This window comes from Aptenodytes forsteri, unplaced genomic scaffold (genome assembly GCF_000699145.1).
Source record: "Aptenodytes forsteri isolate BGI_AS27 unplaced genomic scaffold, ASM69914v1 Scaffold404, whole genome shotgun sequence".
Classification (NCBI taxonomy): Eukaryota; Metazoa; Chordata; class Aves; order Sphenisciformes; family Spheniscidae; genus Aptenodytes; species Aptenodytes forsteri.
Window position 1 is genome coordinate 649537 of NW_008795629.1, and position 9441 is coordinate 658977.

The window sequence follows — 9441 nt, forward strand, 5'->3', positions numbered from 1 at the left end:
GGACTCGGGGCGCTCCCCCCCCCCCCCCCCCCAATTATTCTTGTTGATAGCAATGCAACAAAACTGAGGAATTATAACCTAACAATTGTGGTCTGGTTAAGAAAAGAGAATATTTGTCTTCTGAGAAACAAACCAACTTATTTTTATAAAACATTAGAGTCTGTAGTCCTCACAGAAAAAAATTCCTATCAATATTGCAAGTGTAATTCTTGTCTGAGAAGGAACTGCATGAACATAAGAACTTAACAATTGCAATGGGTCATCATGAAAACTGTTTGGTCTATGTACTGAGTAAACTTTAAATCTGGAAAGTACTCGAGGAACTTCCAAAAATGTGTATAAATACACAGAATGGAAACAAAAAGACAAAAATCAGAGACTGTCTTTCAGTGAAATTGTTCTTACTTCTGAATGTGTTTTTTTGAGTGGATGTGACTCAAGGTGTTTATTTTCTGAACTACTTTATTCTGATTTTAGATTTTTTTGCTGCAGTACAACAAATTTGTTGTAAAGAAACAGCAGTTTTACTTCTGTTTCATTCCATTGTTCTGGTCATTGCAAGACATGGGCTGTTGTTGCTGTTTGCCTCTTAGGAGAGTAGAGAATAGATAAACTAAAGATGTTTGTATTATATCAAGGAGGTATGTTATGAAATATATCCACAAGTACAACCAAGAATGTGCAAGAAAATATAATAAGCCAAGCAAAGGACTGTGAAGCAAGACTGCCTGAAAAATAGGGCATAGGGCTGACCAGGAGTCATCAAGTTCAAACGTGTGCCAGCACATGAATCACATCATATAAACCCGGTTAATAAATCTATCCAGCTCTGTGTTTACTCCCACACTCCTGTACTTATGGCTCTGGTGTCTAGAAAGCTTTTCTCCATTTCTTGTTCAAATGTATTCATAGCCAATTTATGTCCATTTGTTCTCATGTCAAAATTATCATGTGAATTCAAGAGCTTTTGTTTCTCCCCGGTGTTTACCTCATCGTATATTTATAGATGGCAATCGCTTCCCCTCTCAACCTCTGTTTTGCTGGGCACAGCTTCTTTTCAGACAGGTCATCCTTTCCTCTGATCACCATACTAGTCACTCTTTTCGCCCTATTTATAGACGGCAATCGCTTCCCCTCTCAACCTCTGTTTTGCTGGGCACAGCTTCTTTTCAGACAGGTCATCCTTTCCTCTGATCACCATACTAGTCACTCTTTGCGTCTGTTTTAAAAAAAATAAATAGATTTGCACCCCAACCATAGGGACTCAGAATTTCAGGTGAAGTCTAACAAGCACCTTGGTCAATGGCACAAATACTCTCCTTGCTTCATTAAAAATATTTTCCTCAATATATCTTTAAATTGCATTTTCCTTTTCTGTGGTCTAAGTGCACTGGTAGTTCATAGTAATTCTGTGATTGACTGTTACAACTAGGTGGTTTTTCTCTCTGTCATTTCCCACTGATGAGCCTACAGTTCATAGCAGATACTTTTCATTAGTCCCTAAGTGCATGACCTTGCAGCGCATGACCTTAAATTCCATCCCATTTCTATTACCCCAGTCTTCAAGGTCATTTAATTCTTCCTGTATAATATTCCAATCCTCCTCTGTATTCATGACATCTCCCAGTTTTGTATCATCAGCAAATTAATTAGTACACTCCTACTTTTTCTGCCTAGGTCATTAAGGAAAATATTAAATAAAATTAATCCCCAGACCAATCCTAAAGGAACTCCACTAGTAACTTTCCTCCAGGGAGAGAGAGAAATCCTTTCAACATAACTCACTCTCATCTCCCGTTCAGTCACTTCTTTACTTATCTTACAGTCCTGATACTTGTCCTTATCTTTTCCAATTTAACTACTAACTCCCCATGTAGTAATGTATCAAATGCTTTACTGAAGAGCAGAAAGGTTGAATCTATTGCTTTATCTCAACAATCAAGTTGTCATTAAAATAAAGGCGGTGAGATAACAAGTTTATCTGTGTGATTTAAAAAAAAAAAAAAAGTTTCACTTAATCCCATTTTCCCATTTTGATCTTTTTTTTATTCTCAAAGTGTTAATTTAGTTTTTGGGTCACACCTAGATTATCTCTAATTTCTATTCTGTCCTCAGTGCACAGCGATTCTCTTGGTTATTTTCCCCTCATATGACCGAGAAAGCTTTTGCCATCTCTTTAATTTGGTTTGCAAGGTCTGACTCTGCTCGACTTTTGCCAATTCTGTGTATCACTACCCTTATGAAGTGCCAAGATGTATCTTTTCTTGCTGAACTGTCCTTCCCCCACCTCCATTCCTTGTCAGGCTTTTATTATTTCTCGTATTCTGTCTGAGGTTGTCATTTATCTGCTAAGGCATACAGTCCCACATGTTAGTCCTCCTGGTTTGAGGCACATCACCTTGTCGGTCCAGTAATTACCTAGTAAAGAAATAACTTGAGTGAGAAATAACTGGACCTTCCCATTAGTGGCATTCATTTTCTTGTCTAGGCTGGGCAAAAAAATCTTCCACAAAAATAAAACAAAGAATGGACTTTATCATATATTTCAGGGACTGCCCTGTCTATTTAAGTGCATCCCGGGTGCTCCTTAGCACTTGTCCCAGTACAGTCTCTTTTGCCCTCCTTGTGATACCAAACCACTCAGTTTTACCTGCTATAACTATTTCATAGTTCACCGCAAGCTTGCTGCATGTTGCTACCATATTGTGCCTTTCTTTGCTCCTAGCTTTTCACAGAGATCGAAAACCAGCAACCCAGCAAAGCCTGAGTGCCAAAAATGGCAAAGGGCTCGTCAGCAGGCAATGTTCCTGCAGCACTGGCAACAGTTATGGTGGCAGCTCTCCCCGCGCGCACCCAAAGCTCTCTTTGGGGGGGGGAGATCCAGCTTCATTGCTATGGGGATCCAAGCACAATCACAAGAGCATCAGTTGTGCCCTTGACTCATCTTTCCCTTGCTCAGGAAATTTATTTTATATTTATATCTCTATATAAATATACTATGGGGATCCAAGCACAATCACAAGAGCATCAGTTGTGCCCTTGACTCATCTTTCCCTTGCTCAGGAAATTTATTTTATATTTATATCTCTATATAAATATAAAAAGTGTATATATGTGTGTGTATGTATGTATACACATATATACATATGTATGTATATATACGTGTATATATATACATGTACAATTGTCTGCAAATTTAAAACACGTTTACTGAGATTTATTAGTAAAGAGATAAGCAGATATTACAGTAGAAATGAATCGTGATTTTAGGAAATAATCATCTCAAATATTAGGAGCCTACTTTATTACTTTTTTGTTTATGGTTCATACTAGGGTTTTGGCTGTAACCATTGCATTACCTCGAGTTGTAACAATTTCTAAGTTGAACACCGTTCATGTGTACTCTGTGGCTAAAACAGAGCTGCATCTCTAAAGGCTGTCAGTTGACGTCACTTGTCCTTGCAAAGAGCAACACATTTACCTGGACAGGCAAAAGCTCAGAACAACACCAGACGGCAGGAAACATCTAGCAGGCATTTCAGAGAAAGATGACTTCTCATAAAACCTTCCTAGTGGCATTTGATTTGACACGAACCCTGTAGAGCTCACTCAGTGAGCCAGATTGCATAGATGTTTCCTCCAGTGCATTCTGGAATATACCGGAATTGGGCGTCACTGCTTCATGCAAGTATGAACGAGCTTTAGGTGCCCTTGCTTGGATGGAAAAGGTTGCGGAGGACCTATAAGAGGGGCAAACACAACACTTCAGAGCAGTGTGAAAGGGGGTTTCAGGTGCCAACCAGAAATAAGACTTATGGAATCAACCACTAGTAGCTCTGGTCATTAAAATCCATGAAGATTTCGACCTTTGGAATTGTTTTTCCTGTGTTTCTGTTTCTCCCCATAGTGGTGATATCCCTACTCTCTTAACTACCTTCTGCGTGTTTGAATTCAGCATGTGCACCTACATTCTCCGGCATTTCCCTTACACAGCTGCTGTCCTGAACGGTTGTGTAAAGTTTCTGTAACTGCTCAAAAGCTGTTCTCTAACTCAGTGATGATTTCAGGCTGTTTCTGCAGTCAGAACTATCAGTATAAGGTGCATTATGTATGTTCTATGAGTCAAAGTTAGTATAGCCAAATATGAGACAATGAACTTTTGGGGGGGAGCTTCCCGAAGGGTTCTTTGATTTCTCTTAGCATATTCTGTTTTTTTTAAAATTTATTCTTGGTTTTTAATGGTATATATGTGGAAGAAGAGACCCTGCATATTTACTCCATGTTCTTAAGCTATAGAGAAGCCAGTGCACTACAGGTCAAGGGGAGGGATCTCATAATAAAAGCACAGAATCAGTCATGCTGGCTAGACCAAATTTTCCATAACTCTGTTTCTTGGCTCCAGCACTGGTGATTGGCTAGAGAAAAGCAGAGACGGTGGCATGCATAAAGTGATTTTTCCTTCAGTTTCTCCTCCTGCACTCTGGAAATTACTGACTCACGAACTTACTAAGCTCAGCATTGCCTCCAGGTCATCTTGTTTAAGAACCACTGATGAACCAACACTACATGACTCTTACCTTTTCAGCCCATCTATACTTTTAACCTCCATAGTTTTCTGTAGAAGTGAAGTCCACAGCTGGTAGCATTTTCTCCATTTTAAATCTAAAAGGCTCATTTGCTGTGGGAGCCTTGCATCTCATGCTGTGAGAAATAGTGAATGGTGATTCCTTGTTCACATTCTGATACCATTCATGGTTTTTCACAGTTTTCTGTCTTGTCTCTCCTGACGTGGCCCTTGCAAATGAAGAGTCCTAATCTACTCAAACTCACAGGAAAGCAGTTCCATTCTTCCTGTCTCCCTCTTAATCCTTTCCCAGTTCTCCTATATCTTTTGGGGGATGGGAAGATCAATACTGAACACAGTATTCATGACATTGTGGTTTTATAGCAGGTTTACGCAGGACCACGGTAATTTAATTTTTTTCCTAATAATGCTTAACAATCGATTTGCAATTTTGACCACTACTGATGTTTTCAGAGAATCATACACATTTTGACTCCAAGACCTCTTACCTGAACATTTTGCAAGGCATTTTTGCATAGGCCTAAGGTTATTTTTCTCCATAAGTATTAAAATATATTAACAGGTACTAAGAATGGGATTCCGTTTCCCAAACATAGGCATCTAATGTCACAGCCAAGGACAGGCTGTGTGTCTGACTTCTGTCACCGTCATGTGGCTATGTCAAGTACCCTCTCAAATGACTCTAGAAGTCTATTTTCAAGCAACTGGAACATACCCTGAATATCCTATACCATTTTGTCCCCCATTCGGCTAGGAAATCCTATTCCAAACCTTCACAGCCAGCTGTAGATCTGTCAACCTTAAATAATTTTGTATTACCTGCAAACAGTGGCACCTTCTGAACCATCCCCCTCCCGTTATAAAAGTTATTTATGAATATACAGACTGCACAAATCCTCTGTGATTCCATCAGCAACCTCTCTTCATTGTGAAAATAGTTTTTTTATTCCTGCCCATTGTCTCCTATTTTTATTCAGTTATTAATCCAAGCCATTTTCTCTTATTTTTTAAGAACCTAGTTTCTTGAAGATCTTTTGGGTTAGAGATCCTTTATAAGGCTTTTTGAAAACCCACATATAGTATCTTGATCACACAACCTTAACTCACGTTGTTCATTGAGCTCCTACAAAATTGTATTTGTTCTCATAGAAACTGTATTCATACTAACTTGCCTGGTACCAAAGTTAAACTTCAGCAATTTCCCCATTGAATTCTATCTGGAGAAACAGCATCTGACCCTCATAATTAGATTCTGTTGATTTTCTCCTATTTGTTCCAAAATCTCTTCTATTGACTCTTCAGTTCAAAATAGCTTCTTATATTCACATCCCGTAAGAGTGAACCTGGAAGAGAAGAATCTCCCGATAGCCTTAGTGCTAAATGCTGATTCTAAAGTTTAATTTATCTTTCCTGCTGTGACCTGACATTACTTAAATGCTTCATTTATACTTTCAACATCGAGCTCCAGGAACTCCTTTCAGGACTTTCAGCAGGCTCTGCTGCACCCCTTGTATTGTATGAACAGACAATAAACCAGGTTTAACATGCCTACCCAATACCACACTCGGGTATTCTTCTTTACAAGCCACTCCCAGCATACACCTACTGTTGGTACTAAATTTAGTTCAAGAAAAATGAAATCGAAACAGATATGTGGATAACAAGGGAACATTTTTTTATTGATGGAGAAACCTACCCAGTCTTAATATAAGACAGAAGTAGATACTAATTTTCAGTATGTCACCAACCTTATTGTCTTTGATCTTATCCTCTGTAAAAGATCTTTTTTTCCTTCATGTAGCACTATAATTTTCATATATATTCAGTGCCAGTCATCCACTGCCTGTAGCACAAATTAAAAAAAATCCAACTGTACATGTTTCTGCTCTTCAGAAGGATGCAAAATGCCTATTAATTATATATCAACCATGCATATGCAACCGTAGACATAGAGTTAAAAAAGAGTTTCATGATAGACATACCATTTACTGAACTGAATGGATATTTAAATCCCAGTTGTCTGAAGAAGGGGGAATTGAGTGTCGTGTCTGTCTGTAATATCTCATTGAAATGAACAATACTGTGCACTTACAGAAGGAGGAAGAAAATTGCTTGGACAGGTAATATGAATTCCAGACATGTTAGCGATTGCTTTGTTTTGCCATTTCTGGAGTGCCAGGTTTTCGAATCAGCATTATTCACCTCTAATTAATAATATCAATACCCCGAACCCAAATTTTTCTGTAATTGCTTTTTCATGTGTCTTTTCCATTTATTCTCACCCTAAGACAGTATGTAGGCTTGAGAGGCCTAAACCATTTATAGTTCAGCAAAGACCTTAAGCTGTGCTTTTCAAGTTTTATTAACAACAAGTTCCAGTTCCATACTGATTTTCCTGCTGTGCATACAAAAATGCCACGAGCATTTTTGGTGGATATTAACAAATTTCAACAGCACAAAACCAATCCTACATTTTGCAGATAATTAGACCATCTGAAATAATTTTGAAAAGGTGGTTTCTTTTGTGATCTGTGAGTAATTCACTTTCATGGACACATATCCCTTCTTAGAACACGCTAGGGTAATTTACACATTACAAGGCTTCTAGACGTAGTTGGCCACTTAGCCAGTGCTAATAAATTGAAAATGTGTGTGCATGATTTAACAGAAAAAGGAAGATGTGAATGTAATGCAGGTAATTGCTGAGCTACAGTTCTGCTTCTGACAGCTAAAGAATACATGAATAGAGCTGTCTGGGGGACATAAGTTACTTTGCATCAACTTTCAAAATGTTGATTTTTCTTCTAACTATTTGAAAACAATCTTAAGACTACTTTTGAGAAAATGCTTTCTGTCAAAATGCCTGATTCCAGGCAAAATGATTCTAGATGTTCAAGTATGAGGCTGCATGTGGGGAGGGGATGCAGGACCACACTCCTCCTCCTTCAGCATCCATATTGGACTTCAGAGAAAAGGCAAGCCTTCCTGTAAAAAAGGTTTTGTTGCAAAATGTTTCACTTTCAACAAGACTGTTTTCTTTTTAAAATGGTTTCTGCCAGGCTTTTCATGTCACCAGCCACTGGCTAAATTGATGTGCCATTTCCAATGCCTAACTTTGCAAAATGGATCTTCTAGATTTGATTCCCGGTTACTGGGAACGAACCTCTGCAGGTTCACAAAGAGCTTCCATTTTGAAGAGCTCTCTACTTCAAAGGATGAACTTTCCTTTTCTTTCTCAAGGTCTCATTCCTGCCTCTGCCAGCACCAGGTATTTTGCAAGCAAAATGTTACAAAGTCTATGGGGAAAACAAGAAGCCTGAGAACTCTTAACAGAGGTGGAATTTTGGGAGAAAAAAAGGAAACATGGTTGTAGAGTATAGGAGTGCTGTACCCTGGCACATTGGTGATGCAGCAAAGTTTCCTCTTTTTTTATATGCATTTTTTTCTTTGCTCTTACAACCCCTCTGTTTGGCTTTTTTTTCTTTTCTTTTTTTTTTTTTTTTTGTACTGTTTGATGTTGGATTTCTCCCATCCCAATCAGTTTTTAGACAGACATATATGCATTTTTTCTTTACTCTTACAACCCCTCTGTTTGGCTTTTTTTTCTTTTCTTTTTTTAATGCATTTTTTTCTTTACTCTTACAACCCCTCTGTTTGGCTTTTTTTTCTTTTCTTTTTTTTTTTTTTTTTTTTTTTTTTTTTTTTGTGGGTTTTTTTTTTTTTTTTTTTTTTCCATACTGTTTGATGTTGGATTTCTCCCATCCCAATCAGTTTTTAGACAGACATGTATGAAAAAATATAAACCCAGAATTAAAACTCTCAAGCAGGAAAACAGAGAAAGAAATTGGGCTGTGAGGGACAAATGCCACAATTAAAGTAGTAAAATCTTGTAAATTCTGTAACGCTGAAATCGGCTTGAATTGTGTCACAGCTACCAGCACAGAAATTGAGTTGTAATTACTGAAAGACTCAGCAAATACAAGCATTGCAGCTCTTATTAAAACAAGCAACATTAGCCACAGTAAAAAGAAACTGGCAATAAAGAATAGCCAAAATGCATAGACATTCTTATCTCTATTTTTTTTTTAAAATAAGAAATTTCTTTAAGTATGAACCCAGGATTCAGTGTCCGCTCACATTATGGAAATCAGGAGAAATGTCCATGAGGTTGGGTCACGTTACAAAGGCATGAAACAGATGTAAAGAGTTGGAGACTTAACTCAGCAGTTTATATATTCCTGTTTAAAGGGAAATACTTATCAGAAGAAACACTTTTTTTTGTTTGCTGTCTAAAATCACTCTCTTTAAGAATTGTAGAACTAAAATTTTCAGTTGTTCATTTTCATTTTCAAGGCACTAGTAGCTGAAACGGTGTACAATTACTTGGTACTGAGCTAACAAAGTATTTCAAACACAGCTCAGCCTCTCCTGCCTTCCTTCTTAATTCAGACATTCTGGAAATGGTGTCATTCTTACCACTCCTCCTATTATTTCTGCTCCACATCTCTGGTGGCTTCAGATCTTCCTGCCGCCCATCCAACATGGTCTTTGAATGTCCCTCAACAACTCACACCAGCCACTGGCATCAGAATCAGCCCTCAGCAGCCCAGCACTACCTTGGAAAGTGGATGTCATTATTACCATTGATCACCAATGGAGCAGGGGATCTGTGTCAGCTAAAAAGACTCTTAACTCTTCAGTATTGCCTCAGTTCACGGCGGTTCCTTTTCTGTCTCCTGATATTTTATTACAGCAGAATAATTTTAATTGGCACATGCTGGTGGAAACAAAACTGCATCTGTTGAGGGCCAAATTCTAGCACTCCTGCTCAGGTGGTACAAGTCCCTTGTTCTGGA